Source organism: Anguilla rostrata, chromosome 4 (assembly GCF_018555375.3).
Source record: "Anguilla rostrata isolate EN2019 chromosome 4, ASM1855537v3, whole genome shotgun sequence".
Lineage (NCBI taxonomy): Eukaryota > Metazoa > Chordata > Actinopteri > Anguilliformes > Anguillidae > Anguilla > Anguilla rostrata.
This window is the reverse complement of record NC_057936.1, coordinates 517-5,862: the sequence shown is the minus strand read 5'-3', so window position 1 is coordinate 5,862 and position 5,346 is coordinate 517. Positions and strand designations below refer to the sequence as shown.

Here is a 5,346-nt window from a genome sequence, read left to right as displayed (position 1 = left end):
TAAGTGTGTTTCTGAGAGTAAAAGTTAACTGGTTAACGCTGGATCAATTGCCTTTTCTTCACCAGAGAGGAATGACTCCGGAAGCATATTTATAAACTGGATTGGATGTCTTAATATTAAACGTAATGAGGAAATTATCAGATAGTACAGGCTTATGAGGTGTGACAGCAAGATTTACCACAGTGATACCATGGGGACAGAACTAAATCTAAGGTGTGGCTATGGTAGTGAGGCATAGGGCCATATGTCTGAGACATGGGCAAAGAGAAACAAGCAGGCAAACACGTAAGGTTAGAAGCCTGCACCCTGATGGAGTGTCAGGATCTGGCCCTACTAAGACTAGCAGCTATGTTATTAGATAGGACACAAGAACCTCTCCAGATTGGGTGGAGTCCGTCTCTCTTCAGTAGGCCAGGCCTTCCCCAGAAATCGGGCCAATTATTAATAACCCCAACATCACAAGCCGAGCACCACTCCGACAGCCAGTGATTTAGCGACGATAGCCTCCTGTACACCTCGTCGCTCCTACTAGCTGGAAGCGGGCTAGAGCATATTACATCCCGACACATCATTTTAGCCACGGCACGCGCCAATACGAAGATCAGCCTCAACGTCTGTAGATCAGGCACCAGGCATACACTGCACTACGGTCCTTGGTGTCTCTAACATCAAGTTTCTCAAAATACTATCCCCTATGTTCAGAGTTCTCTCAGTAGGTGTGTGTTACTGAGTGGGGAATAATAGTCAATATATTACACCATCAATAATCATATCCTGATCTACTTGGGATTTTTAAAGTTCTAGTTTATTTTGGTTTGTTGATGTCAATTAAAGTTTTTGGCGAATCATATTTTTATGTTTCTGAAAATTTTAGGACAGATCATCAGTAAGGTACCTCAGAATCATCAGGTGTTTCGGCCTTCAAACCCAATACACCCTGCTCTGTGGCGGCCAGCCTGGGGTGATCAAGTCCCAACTTGTGTCCCATGTCCAATTATGTTAGGGTCCTAGTATCAGGCCAAGAAATTTTGGTTTTGCTATTGTATATTGGTATTAGTACTTGGACTAATAACATTAAAGTTTTGATAACTTTTAGGTCCTGTATTTTTTGGGCGGTAAAGCATGAATGTCCTTGCCAAGGTACAGTAAGCTTATGGATAATGTATCAGTCTCAAGGATTTTCTTTGTGTTCTCATCAAAATACTTAAGGAAAGTATAATTCTTTTTAAACTGTTCATCTTTCTTCTACGTGCCCCACTGGTCTTTTCCCGAAACGCAACAATTTAGGGGGGTGAAGAAATCTGAAAGAGCCCAAACTGGTCTTGGTTAGTCCAATTCACGTGTGTAGTGCATAATGGTCTGGTGTGTGGGTGGTGCTAGTCACCAGTAGAAAATTGGGCACCATTTAAGGTCTGTGGCCCCAGACCACCAAACCCTGCGTGCTGTCCAAATGGACCCAGGGGGGCTGGATACTCACCTTGCTAGACCCAAGTGGTTTTTGTTAACACCGCTAGGTAGCCCAACCACCCCAGTCAAGCCTGAGAAGGGTCTACATCTTGGGGCCTGCTCCAGTCTCCCCCAGATCAGATACGAGCAATACATACCAGTCTGGGTTAACCTAGAGATGGGGGCAATTAGGGAATTAAAACAAAACATTCACTGGGTAAAGTGACAATGGTATGAAATGGGGAATTACAATTGGGGCCCCGCCAGGAATAGGCTGTGGCTGCATAGCTACTAGGACAGGGATTGAGTCTCCATGGGGCACCCGGTAAGAATGCATGAAAAATTCTGTCTCTTCAATAAAGTTGAATACAACCTGCTTCCTTTGTCCTCAGAGATGGTATGTGTGTGTGGTTCTCTAAACATACAAAACAATGGCATAACATCAATCACAAATGTACTATAATAATAATGCACAATTAACAGAATTACTATTAACATACATAAAGGGAATATTATGTCATTCATGTCATTCACATATTTAATTCACAATGAACTCCAATATTACACACAAGCAATATGAAGCTCTGAAACTAACCAGTACAGTGGATCACAATTATCAGCGAGTAACACTCTCAGTTTAAGATAATAATCAGGATAACAGACAACAATTAATAAACGTAACAACGTATTAACGCGAATTTAGATTCTAATCATTAGTCTAGAATAGAAGGAAACTCATATATGGATGCACGCGCACGGGTCTCTGACTGACGCTGTGCAATACTTCACCGAGAAGATCAATATTTCTAATATTCAACAATGGATGCTGCAGATTCTAAACTTCGTTTCTCCTAACTTTCCCTGAACCGTGCATCTGATTGTGTCGTCGCTACTACTCCGCGTTTCAGGGAAGCGTGTCTTCACTTAATTTGTTCCTGCTGTTGTTAGAGAACATAGTTGTGCGTTAGTTCAGATAATCGCACTTTAATTTGTCTCAGGTGTTGCTAGTTAGAGAACATAATTGTGCGTTAGTTCAGATAATCGCTCTTTAATTTATTTCAGTTGTTAGTTAGAGAAAATAATTGTGCTTTAGTTAAACAGTGTATGCAGTCACGTGATACTGTTAAACAGCCCTGTATTGTCTTGCTCATTACGAGTAGCTTCACCTGGTGCTATTCTGCCCTAACGAGCTCAATGCAATTACGTAATTGCCACCCCTATTTTTGAACTCCAACTGAGACTGCCAGAGGCATAGGCAGCCTCGTCGTTAGTTTGTCATGTGTTTAACCCTGATTCCCTTGTGCGCATTGCCTCGCTCCAGACGGGCCATCTACCGCAGGCGCAACATGTCTAACCTGGTCTACCCACCCCTGACCACATCTCAGGAACTCACTGTTGTGGGTGGACTATGGAACTGTCAGTCAGCTGTCCAGAAAGCTGACTTCATTACTACCTTTTTATGTCTATTTGTGTGATATGTTGTTTTTATCTGCTGTTGTAACACCAAAATTTCCCCACCTGGGGATTAATAAAGTCTATCTTATTTTATCTTTGCCAAAACAAAGTCTCTTGACTTCCTGGCTCCCGGAGTAACCACAATTGCAGTAGGAGATTTTTAACGGACTGTTAATTTTTCTTAATTGTGCTTCTGTTGATCTGAGGGATTACTTATTCTGACAAGAGATGGCGGTAGATGCCATGAAGAAAAAGCCACATATTCACATAAAACATGAACAGCTTGTTAGAATTCCGGTATTGCAATTGTGCTTTGCAAACAATGTGCCAAACCGGACAGGACAGAGTTTGAAAAGCACTGGCCTGCAACATCAGTACCAAGCAATCACTGCATTCTTAATTCAACATCAATCCTCACATTACCACTCAAACAACCAGAGAAACACTTTTCTGGTTCAAAAAGACAGAACATCGGTTACAGCAGGGTGAAGCATGATTAAATAGATTTTTTTCCACCAAAGTAATGTGTGTTCTGATGATTGGCCCAGATGTCTGACACGTCGGGTACAATCATAGAGGGCAATCAGAAAAAAAGAAACTAACAGAGAAAACAAAATCAGGAACGTTAAGTCTACCTTTAGTAAAAGGCTGGTTGGAAAACAAAAAGCAACCACAGTAAAAGACCAGTATAAACAGTGAGTCTGAAGCTGATTTGGCCCATATTTATTTTTATTGTATATAAAAATGAAGATTGCATTTTTAACAGTAAGACTTCTGGTAGCAAGTGCAGGCTCCAGGTCCACCAAACTTGTTGGACTTGCAGCGGTGGGAGTTGGCCACCAACAGGGTCCTGTGGTACTGGATCAGGATGTCAGATCGACTTCTTAGAGGCTTCATCCACATCTGGAAACAGACCACAGCAAGTCAGCAAACCAGCTCTAACCAGGGAGCCCCATCTCCTGACTCTCTAACCAGGGAAGCCCACCTCCTGACTGTCAAACCAGGGAGGCCCATCTCCTGACTGTCAAACCAGGGAGGCCCATCTCCTGACTGTCAAACCAGTGAAGCCCATCTCCTGACTGTCAAACCAGGAAGGCCCATCTCCTGACTGTCAAACCAGTGAAGCCCATCTCCTGACTGTCAAACCAGGGAGGCCCATCTCCTGACTGTCAAACCAGGGAGGCCCATCTCCTGACTGTCAAACCAGTGAAGCCCATCTCCTGACTGTCAAACCAGGAAGGCCCATCTCCTGACTGTCAAACCAGTGAAGCCCATCTCCTGACTGTCAAACCAGGGAGGCCCATCTCCTGACAGTCAAAGCAGGGAGGCCCATCTCCTGACTGTCAAACCAGTGAAGCCCATCTCCTGACTGTCAAACCAGGCAGGCCCATCTCCTGACAGTCAAAGCAGGGAGATATCAGACAACATTCCATGCCTCTCAAGTAAACCTTGAGCATGAAAATATTTAAGTATTTTGAAGGTTGAGTAACACCAATTTTCTCTTTGAAGCTCTCACAGGCATAAGTGAACATGAAAAGCACAGACAGATATAAAATGACAAAAATGAGAAAATGTGAGGGCGGCTCACATTTCTGGTAGCATGTCACAAGAGATTTGGATACGGCCTGGCGGATCGCTGCAGAGAGAGAGAGAGAGAGAGAGAGAGAGAGAGAGAGAGAGAGAGAGAGAGAGAGAGAGAGAGAGAGAGAGAGAGAGAGAGAGAGAGAGAGAGAGAGAGAGAGAGAGAGAGAGAGAGAGAGAGAGAGAGAGAGAGAGAGAGAGAGAGAGAGAGAGAGAGAGAGAGAGAGAGAGAGAGAGAGAGAGAGAGAGAGAGAGAGAGAGAGAGAGAGAGAGAGAGAGATAGTGGAAATTGCGATCTCGGGTCACATCTCTCCTGCATCCTGTGAACAATCAGGCTGTTAACAATCATTCTGATTACCAACACATTTTATAAAGCAATAACTGTGACAGACACCTACAATACAATATAAAGCTTGCAACACCCACACCCTGGACCACATTGACAAAGTTCTCCTAGGCGGCAAGATTCTTATTTAAAATGGTGCATATGACATGTTGATTCAGTGAAATTGTAGCTGTGTGCAACAGACTCCTTCTGAATGTGTGCATTACTGGAAAGTACACAGACTGTCACACTCTCACACCGACCTCCCTGACGACAGTCTGTCTTCATTGGACACTGAATAAATAAAATAACAGATGCAATGAAAAGTCTCATTAGCGTTATGTCTGTATTACTTACGTGAACACATAAATGGTAAATGGACTGCATTTATATAGCGCTTTTATCCAAAGCGCTTTACAATTGATGCCTCTCATTCGCCAGAGCAGTTAGGGGTTAGGTGTCTTGCTCAAGGACACTTTGACACGCCCAGGGCGGGGTTTGAACCGGCAACCCTCCGACTGCCAGATAATCGGTCTTAC

The 5,346-nt window shown here is 43.6% G+C and overlaps 1 long non-coding RNA gene across 1 annotated transcript; it reads right to left on the bottom strand.

Annotated features, from left to right (window-relative positions):
• Positions 1 to 3,597: 3,597 nt before the first annotated feature.
• On the bottom strand, positions 3,598 to 4,829 carry LOC135252160 (uncharacterized). Its single transcript, XR_010329324.1, has 2 exons — positions 3,887 to 4,829; positions 3,598 to 3,804 (listed from the first exon to the last, which is right to left on the bottom strand). It is a non-coding gene; the product is annotated as an uncharacterized LOC135252160 (long non-coding RNA).
• Positions 4,830 to 5,346: the final 517 nt, after the last annotated feature.